This window comes from Palaemon carinicauda, chromosome 30 (assembly GCF_036898095.1).
Source record: "Palaemon carinicauda isolate YSFRI2023 chromosome 30, ASM3689809v2, whole genome shotgun sequence".
Lineage (NCBI taxonomy): Eukaryota > Metazoa > Arthropoda > Malacostraca > Decapoda > Palaemonidae > Palaemon > Palaemon carinicauda.
Window position 1 is genome coordinate 75,442,811 of NC_090754.1, and position 10,886 is coordinate 75,453,696.

Sequence of the window (10,886 nt, forward strand, 5' to 3'; positions counted from 1 at the left end):
AATATTTGTCTTTTTATTTTTTTGGTCCTTTGTTTTCAATTTGCTGGTAGTTAGTTATTGATTGAATTAATCTTAATTGCTTATATCAGATAATAATAATAATAATAATAATAATAATAATAATAATAATAATAATAACAATAATAATAATAATAATAATAATAATAATAATAATAATAATAATAATAATAAAATAGAACTAGAATTACCCGAAATGTAAATAAGATGAGTTAAGCAAAAGCGAAAATGAAAGTTGTAAAAGATGTGAAATATGAAAATAATCAAAGAAGTTGGAAGGACAATGTCAAGAGAGATGTTACATCATGATAGTGAAATTAAGCAAAATAATAGTATCATCTGTTTTAATCGAGTGTCTCAGCTAATTGCATTTATAAAAATAGCATGGCGAAAATATTACAGAAATTAATACATATATTAGCATAACTTCAAGATGTTTTTTTCTTGTAAGAACAAAAAGATAGTATGCATAAAAGGTCTTTGTAGATAGAAAAAAAAGACACATTAGCTCAATTGTATAGCTAAATGTGTAGTAGAGCTTTTAGGAGAAATCTTTTTATGGCAAGGAAGTACATTACTGAATGCAATTTGTCTCAGGGTCTCACTTTGTTGCTAGTGAGATTTAGTTTAGGCAACACTGGGAAGTTTTTCTAGCACAGATTTCATCCATAACTCTAGCATTTGGAACCTAAATCATGCAAAGACTACTATCTTGAAAGCCGTGATGCTATTATCTCAAAGGTATGAAAATATTAATCAGGAGAAATAAAAACCATTATAATAGTTGGAATTTTTTTTTTTTTTATAAAAATCGAGGCTGATAAAATCATAAACAGAAATGCATCGCTAAAAAGGACGTGCCATAAATCTAACACAGGTCAAGGGGGTATGTGAGTAGAAACTGATTAAACCAAGACGACGTCAAATATATAACCAAATTTCATAATAAGAGCGTTGAAAACATAGGATTTTTAAAGACACCATCAAGCATATTCATGGCTGGGTTACTCATAGCAATTCGTGAAAACTGATTATTCAATTTGAACTCAAAATTTATGGATGAGGTCAGCAAAATATTCTATGATGACTAGCACACGCGATAAGAATTATCATCAATCATTATTATTAATGTTATTATAATTATCATAGTAGTAGCTAATGTAATAAACAGTGGAACACATTTCTTACAAGACAAATTTAATACCCTATGGACACCTCAATAGTTAGTTTATATTTTCTTTTAAATCAGTCTCACCAGATTATATCAAAAGGGTCAAGAATCGAATGAAGAATAATTGGGATTGCAACATAATATATTAAAAAGTAAATAATTAACAGTATTTTTTCCTTTCCCACTTCTGAGAGTCTGGTTGGTGTCACATCATAAGGTCAATGCCCCAAAATGCAATTTTAAAAACATTCTATAAACTGACATACACATTTACTCATGAGAGAGAGAGAGAGAGAGAGAGAGAGAGAGAGAGAGAGAGAGAGAGAGAGAGAGAGAGAGAGAGAGAGAGAGAGAGAGAGAGAGAATTTTCAAATACTTCGCCTTTACCCTCAGTTATTCTACCGGCAAATTAAGCGTAAAATGACCAGCGCAAATATGCAGACCACAAGGCATGTATGCCCAAACTTACCCCTGCGCAAACTGTGCAACACTGGCAGAGGTCATGTGATATTCCCACGGGGCAGTCAACTTCCTCTATCACAGTGCATTTAGCATGTTCACATGCGCAGGTCACGGCCAGGCTCTTCCTATTGGATGGAAGAAAAGGATAATGAATAGTAGAAGTTAATATGAAAAAAGAAAACTACAATAACTAGAAAAGCACTCATAAAGTGGACACCTCCGCTACGGCAGCTTAATTCTCGACCTTTTGCTTGACCTTGACCTTGATCTTTGACCTAGGGCTTTCAAAATTGAATCATTTCTACGTCTCAACATAACAATTAATCCCTAAAAGGTTAATATAAAAAAAAAATAAATAAACTATAACTAGAAAAGCACTCAAGAGTGCAGACCTTCTCAACGGCAGCTTATTTCTGGACCTTGACCTTTAACCTAGGACTTTCAAAATTGAATCACCTGTACCTTGACCTTTAACCTAGGACTTTCAAAATTGAATCACTTCCACATCTCAACCTAACAATTAATCCCTGAAAGTTTCACTACTCTATGAGTAAAATTGTAACCAGGAAATTGTTCACAAACAAACAAACAGGGGCGAAAACATAACTTCCTACCAATATGAAAAAACTATAATAAATCACTCCAAGTGCAGACCTCCACCACTGTAGCATATTCTCGACCTTGAACTTTGACCTAACATTTTCAAAATTGAATAATTTCCACGTCTCAACATAAAGAACTAATTCCTGAAAGTTTCACTACTCCATGAGTAAAATTGCGGTCAGGAAGTTGTTCATTCACAAACAGACAAACAAGGCCGAAAACATAACCTCCTCCCGACTTCGTTGATGAAGGTAAAAATGGTGAATGAATAAAAACTTAAATAAAGTCAAATAAACTTCTGAGCGACTACATACGAACGAACAGAAAAAGATATGTTACTTTATGTTCTTAACAACACGCAAGATTTAACAGACGAATAACTAACACAAGCTGAATATGAACTTAGAAAATATTTCTATAAAAATATGAATACCATGTAAGTTCGGTTTATTTACCCTGTCGCCAAGCTGAGAAGCACCACCGAAAAGAAGAGACCTCTGAGCGTCGTCATGGTGTCTGCTTGAAGACAAGAGGTTAAATGATGCTTCAAACCAATGCCTGAGGTTATTAACCAAGCATGTCCCTGCCTTTCCATTGTCCGGAATCGAAAAAAAAAAGGTATAAAAACCCTGTTCTTTATCGGTACAAACCTGTCATAAAAGCTTGATTTACGAGCCATTTCCCAGAATAAATTAATGGTGGAGACGTCTGCCCATCGTCAATAATTCCTCTGGTTTAAAAGGCTTAATGTATCAAGCATCACTTTAACAGCAGTTCCGATAACCCGTAAGCTCCCGTCCATCAAAGGACGCGAAATGATAGCCCACACGTACCCTTAAATGTAATATAATCATATTTCCATGAAAGGGTTAACGCCCTCATTAAATTCCAATCAATCTTCATTTACATGTTCGGTGTGATTTTTTGCAAGCTTAAACAATAATTACGTTTAAAAACGCAGAATCCAATAATGGCGAAAAACAGAGTCCATAGTAGTTAAAACTGAAGTATAATGGTGAACAGTAGGAAATATAAACTCTATGAACATACTTCTATATATCCTTTTAGCCAGCAACATTCAATTGTGTTATGGGAGGACATATAACATTAAGCGAACGAAGAATCAACTCTAAGAGCAGAATATGCTATGCCCTTCTAGGACGCAACAACCCACCCACTTCCGGAGGAATCATCATAATGTCTCTTGAAAGGTTTTAGGTGCATGTGGCCCGGACCCGTTCGATACGTGACTTAGCCCACCGATACACCAAGATACACCAGAGCTTAATTTCGTGTGCTTGACCACTGAGGAAAAAAAAAAAAATCCCTGATATCTATTTAAATCCCTATTCCCTGTAGGCTATTTTAAATCAAATTTTGAATCAAAGAACTTTCCTAAATATAAACAAAAAATAGTGAAAATCTCTCTCTCTCTCTCTCTCTCTCTCTCTCTCTCTCTCTCTCTCTCTCTCTCTCTCTCTCATGAACGAATTTTTTCTGGTGCAAAATCTAGAATATAATTATTTCTAAATGCTCTGCCGATTCAAAACAAGGAATTTCTTACATTTGACTTTACGAAACCTCAAGAGAAAACATTTACTTAATGTGATAGCTCAATACATTATATATGACCAGCAAATGCTAAAATCATACTGGAAAAAAAAATTCAAATGCAACGCAAATCATGATGTGTACATTTTTTCATACCAAACTATTTCAATCCATGATGAAAACCAGTAATCAAATTATAGTAATTTAAAAAAAATCAAATATGTTTAGCTACTTTCATTATTATTATTATTATTATTATTATTATTATTATTATTATTATTAGCTAAGCTACAACCCGTTAGAAAAGCAGGATACTATAAGCCCAAGGGCTCTAACAGGGAAAAATAGCCCAGTGTGAAAAGGAATTAAGGAAATCTATAACCTACAAGAGAAGTAATGAATAATAAAAATAAACCGCTTAAAATCGGTAACAACATTAAAAACAGATCTTTCATAAATAAACTATAAAAAGAGACGTATTATGTTAGCCTGTTTAACATAAAATCATTAACTTCCAGTTTGAAGTATTGAAGTTATTTCATGTAAAAAATAATACACACAAAACTACTCCCAAAACTAAAGTCCGTTCTTCTCTTTTATTAACAGCATCCAATGTCACGTGATATATGAAGATCAAGTCTCAACCTCTTTCTGGATAATAATCAGCCACTAAATTTCGTTTATGCATCTTTCACTTTTAACTTTCGCTAAGAATGAAATTAAACATCAAAGATATATATGTTCCTTAAAGAATTACTTAGAAATATGTCAATGAAAAAAATTACAAACTTAAAAGAAAACCAACAATGGTAACCCATTTGTTTTGCTAACTTATTCTCTACTGAATTAATTTTTAAAGAAAATGAGCAAAATTTCCCGTAAACGATAGTTTTACTTCACAAAAGGAGAGAGAGAGAGAGAGAGAGAGAGAGAGAGAGAGAGAGAGAGAGAGAGAGAGAGAGAGAGAGAGAGAGAGAGAGAGAGAGAGAGAGAGAATATTACAAAAGTCTACACTGTATGTGATGGAATGAATAAATAAATCCAAGTGACAGCAACTAGCATTTAATTAATCCAAATTAATTAGGTATATATTGAATACAGTAAAAGGGATGCGTAAAATTATGATGATAATAATTATCATCGTTATTACTATTGCTATTCATTACGGATACACATTCATGTGAAATAAATACAATGAATCGGTCATTATTATGTAGGTAGTAGGTTGGCCAAAACACCAGCCACCCGTTGATATACTATCGTTAGAGAGTTATTGGGTTCTTTGACTGGTCAGATAGTACGACATTGGATTCCTCTCTCTGGTTATGGATCGTTTCATCTTTGCCGACACATACGCAGAATAGTCTGGCCTATTTTTTACATATTCCCCTCTTTCCTTATACACTTGACACACTGAAATTACCAAACAATTCTTCTCTCAAGAGGTTAACTACTGCACTGTAATTGTACAGTGGCTACTTTCCCCTTGGTAAGGGTAGAAGAGATTCTTTAGCTATGGTAAACAGTTCTTCTAGGAGGACACTCCAAAATATAACCATCGTTCTCTAGTCTTGGGTAGCGCCATAGCCTCTGTACCATGGTCTTCCACTGTCTAGGGGTAGAGATCTCTTTCTTGAGGGTACACTCGGGCACACTATTCTATCTTGTTTCTCTTCCTCTTGTTATTTTGAAGGTTTTTATCCTCTCGTTATTTTGAAGTTTTTATAGTTTATATATAAAAGATTTAATTTAATATTATTGTTCTTGAACTTCGCATAGTTTTTCCTTATTTCCTTTCCTCATTGGGCTATTTTCCCTGCTGGAGCTCTTGGGCTTATAGCATCCTACTCTTCCAAGTAGCTTAGCAAGTAAAAATAATAATAATAATAATAATAATAATAATAATAATAATAATAATGTCTACATGCGAAAAAGAAAACATTAACAGCTATATTTGGCTTTTTTCTAGTCCTTACTCTTTTTTACTAAGCCTCAAAATCTAAGGGATTATTTGGCTTTTCAGTGTTGTGAAAATGAACGTGCTTTTATGCGTGTGTGTGTGTGTGTGTGTGTGTGTGTGTGTGTGTGTGTGTGTGTGTGTGTGTGTGTGTGTGTGTGTGTGTGGAGAAAATTCACCTCAAGGACAAAAATTATGTCTTTACTCCTTATAAGACCCTATTCGCCCTACATTTAGGTCTGGACACAACGGAATTATATGAAAACAAACCCCGAAATGTACTGTAGATGAAAAGAGTCTTGTCGGTGATGATGGTGATGATGAGGGAGAAAATCTGCATAAAAACTTCATGTAAAAAATAAAATAAACCGAAGTGAATGTGAAATAAAAAAAAAAAATTGGAAAAAATAAAAAACTAAGTAAAAGACAATCTACAGTACAGTCGGCCTCCTCATCCGTGGATTCTCCAACCATGGAATTGACAATACAGTACTTCATTGACATCATATTTTTTTCAAATAATTTGTAATTTTCCGAGCTATACAAATATGAGTTCTATAATTGGAGGCACTCAGCACTCTTGCTTGTTGATATAGGCCACTGCGGTGGTGGTGTTGCTCATCAACACTACTGAGAGCCTCATCAAATGTTCTTGTTAAGCATGCATCCCAAGGATGTTGAAAGTAGATGCCTTTCTTCCCTGGACCACACACCTGAGATGACCAGGCCATCTAGGTGTATTTCCCACCCCTTCTTTGATGTATCTGAGAACAGTTGCATGTCTGGAGGAAGCGAGTCAAGTGGGATTCGCCAGGTGAGGTTTTCCTTGTCGAACTACTAAGTCAGATTGGCCCAAGCCTCCTGCCCAATTGTTACATGACAATGGAGGATCTATGTTAGCCGACTAGTGATCCTTCAGACATTACTGAGGGAATCTCAGGTGGAGACACCCGTGTAGAATGAGTTTCTCCGAAGAAAAGTGACTGAGAAGACTCCGCCAGTGCCAAGCTGGTACTTCTGTCTTAAATAGGTACGGTCACACCACTTCCATGAGACTGCTGGTGCGATCGTCTGAAGGAAAGACTCTTGCTACTATTGTATCTAACAGCATGCCCAGGTATTTCAAACTCTGCTTGGGTATGAATTTCGACATCTCACAGTTTACCACAATCCTCAGATTGTGGCAAAAAGCATGAATTCAATATCGATCATATAGCAAATGCCTCTCAGAGAAAGCCAGGATCAGCCAGTCATCAAGATACATCAACAGGTGTATCCCTTAGGAGTGGGCTCAAGCGGCTATCAAGGTGGACACCCAAATGAACACCTGGTGAACCGTACACAGCCCAAAGCACAGTCTTGGACTGGTACACTGTACAGTAGAGGGAGAAGGGGAAGTACTTTTGAGAGGATTGAGGAACAGGCACATGAAAATTAACGTCTTTCCGATTCACTGAAAGCATGAAGTCTCCCTCTCCTCTCTGATGGAAAACAGCACAGACTTTACTGTTTCCATCCTGAACTTTGTTTGAATAACAAACTTATTTAGAGGAGAGAGGTTGATGACCGGTCTCAAACCCCAGTCACCTTCACCAACATCCCTGTTAGATTATTTCAGGTTGTTTTACGTATCAAAAAATATATTCTGAAATTCTCTAACTTGAAAGTTTTTAAGGTCTAAGACTTAAATAGTTTTAAGAAAATAAATAATGACCAGACTCAAAGTGGTAACAGAGTCATATGGAAAAACAAAGATTTAAATAATACAGATGCCTTAAAAATATACTTTATTACATATCTAAAGATAATTTACACTTTTACAAAATATCACTTAGAGCAATACACTGGTATCAAGGAGGTTTTACTTTGCACATAATACTTTACATACTTTATAGTCTAAATCTTTACATTTTGATATACACACTTCTGTAATAAATCCGGAGAAATCTCAATAATACAGTATTCAATCAAATAATTACAAAAGACACTAGGTGATGCTTTCATACAAGAGCAGAGGTCTAATCCTCCAATTGGTTTCAATCAAAAGACTGAAACTTATTATGATGCTAACGGGAGATACGTAAAAGTATTAAGCTTCATTATATACAGTGACAAAAACATTGATGATGCTAACGGGAGATACATAAAAATATTAAACTTCCTTATACAGTGACAAAAACACTGATTATAAAATGGATTTTGAAATAGGAAAAATCTATTTTTGGGTGAGATAGCCATGTCGTTCTGATGAAAATTCCTCAATGGCAGCTTCTACTTGGGATATTTCTGCGAGAGATATACCAGAGAATTTTACCTTAGAGGTATCACTGAACTCTAATCTCCGGAGCGAATATCCCAAAAGATATCGTGTATAAATCAGGAACGTGTTAATAACAAGCCATGGTTATCCTTCCCTGAAGAGATAACCTTGTCTCGAAGGATATGGGATATAGTAGTATACGTGGGCGAGAGGGGTTACAACTCCCGATCTCAATGTGTTACAACTAACACGCTTCCTGTAGAACCATTCCAGGACCAGCCATTGCATGACATAAGGCGTCACACTGAGAATTGGGAGGGGATGAAAAGTAACGGGCGGGCAATCAGGATGACATGGCTATCTCACCCAAAAGTAGATTTTTCCTATGCCAAAATCCGTTTTTTAGGCTCGAGCCATGTCGTCTTGATTGAAGTGTGCCAGAGAATTATTATTCTCAGTTGTGGCCAGGAGAGCTTTAACCCTTTAAATCTCATAGACTTAACCATACTACTCTTAGCACTGGTAATTATGGTACCTAGCTTTGAGTGCAAGCGATATGTTTGTAAAAAGTAGGAGCAAAAGAAATCAGTATCACAGTCCCACTCACTATGAATAAGACCTTTGTTTCTATTAGATGAAAAGACAGAAGTCTATAAAAGGAGGGTTAAAAAATGAAGTACACTGCTTGTATTCTGTACAGTAGGTCCAGTAAAAGGAAATGCAAAAGGAAAGTAGTCTTTTATTGTTTCCAAAGATTCATAAATTTAACAGCAATCAATGAAACATTACATACAGTAGATAGATATGTACAGAAAAACCAAAGTTTTCAGATACCAAAATTATGTTACAGAGTAGTAAGATAGTAACGCACATGACATAAAAGGAAAATATCCCCTTTTACTCTTCACAATTATAAATAGTACATTGAAAAGAAGAATATTAATCCCTTTAACAGCTCTTTAACAGGTAGGCCTTAAGGCATTCCACGGGGCACCGAGGAGCAGTTTTCCAGGGCCCCAGTGTTTTGTGGGAAGATAATTTTTTTGCCAAAAATGCAGGATCTAGGTAAAGATTTACCTCCCCCGATTTCGAGAATGCAATGTGGCCATCATCCCTTAAAAAGGGCCACGATCTCATCGACTCTAGCTCCAGAAGCCATAGCAAGCAAAATGATAGACTTTTGAGTAAGATCCCTCAGAGAGGTAGAGACGTTATCTATCGAAGAGGCAAAAGTGCAGGACCTTATCCAATGACCATGAAATAGCCTCAGGAGGAGCATTAGGTTTCAGTTTACCAGAAGCCTTCAGGTTCTTATTGAACAGCTCGCTATTGAGTTCAATATCAAATTCATAAGCAATGGGTCAAATTAGTGCCAAAATAAATGAGGCAATAGTTGCAGAGGCCAGACCTTGATCATGCAATGAAATAAAGAAAGAAATGCAGAAGTCCATAGAAATAGAAGAGGGCTGATGACTTCACGAATGCAACCCCTTTTTTTCAGGACGATAAATTCAAAATCAATTCTCTCCTTTGCAACTCCGAACTTTCTTTGAGCCGTGAGGACGAGACAATCATGACCTGAAGAGTTCTCATTATCCAAGAGGAAGCAAAGACAGACTTCTGTTAAACATCCTGGGACAGCACTGGAGATGGTAGAGGGACTACGAGAGTTTGAGTTACAGAACAAGAGAATACCAATTGCTCTTGGGCCACTTGAGAGCCACTAAAGCCATTGTTCCCGTGAAAGTTCTCTGTTTGTTCAGGACTTTCTTTAGGAAGTTGAATGATGGAAATAGGTAGATGAAACCACTGGTTCAGATCCAGGGACATCACATCCGTTCCTGCCACTTCCGGATCTAAGTTTGGTACTACATGCCGGGGAAGCTGCTTCTTGAAGCTCATCACAGAGATCGATTTGCAGTTCTGGGACTTGCTCTAGAATGAAACAGAGCCATTCTGTTTCCAGAGGCTTGGATCTTGAGAGGGCGTCCGCTGTCACATTGTGAACCCTTTCAGGGTGAACTGTTGAGAGAAGCCAATTCCTCCGCTTTGTTAACTGAGGATGACTAGAATCATATGGTTGATCTGAGGAGACCTGGAGCCCTGTCTGTAGACACAGTGGACTATTGTCCTGTTGTTGATGACTAGTTTGATGTGTGATTTCGTCTTTGGGTTTAGTCTCTTCAGAGTCAAGAACACTGTCATAGCTTCCAGAATATTGATATTAACTAACCAAAAAAATGTAAATGACAACCAACCCTGTACTTTCTTGGAAGGGGAGTGTCCCCCTCAACCTAGTCCTGAGGCATCCGTGTGAATTGTCACAGAGGGAGGAGGATACTGCAGAGGGACGTGTGTCGATAAACTCTTGGCAGTGGACCATGGCCTCAGCTACTTTCGCAGTAGGACCCTGGGGGTTGTGGCGAAGATCTCTCCGAGTAGTTGATGACTTTCTTCTCCAGACTCTGATGGCATCTTTGGGTCTTGCTTTTAAAATTGGGTCTGTCACGGCAGCAAACTACAGTGAACCCAAGACTCTTTCCTGTAGCTGCCTGGTGAGTACTTACATAAGATTGTTTAACATAAAAACATTCGCTACAAGTTTGAACTTTTGAAAATCCACAGATTCAACTACCTGGTCAAGAGGATCATTTCACAATTTATTCACGGCTGGAATAAAACCTCTAGAACACAGAGCCTTATGATGGAGAAGACCTGACAACTGGAATTGACTACATACCTAGTATTACGAACAGAATGGTACAGTCTGGGAAGCTCTAAATACAAAAGATGGTCAGAATTATGAAAATTCTTATGCAACATGCATAATGAACTAACTGAATGATGGTGCCAGAGATTAAAAT

At 36.6% G+C, this 10,886-nt stretch overlaps 1 pseudogene; it reads right to left on the minus strand.

Annotated features, from left to right (window-relative positions):
• Positions 1 to 2,834, minus strand: part of LOC137623842 (neuroparsin-A-like) — a 6,307-nt pseudogene extending 3,473 nt beyond the window's left edge.
• Positions 2,835 to 10,886: the final 8,052 nt, after the last annotated feature.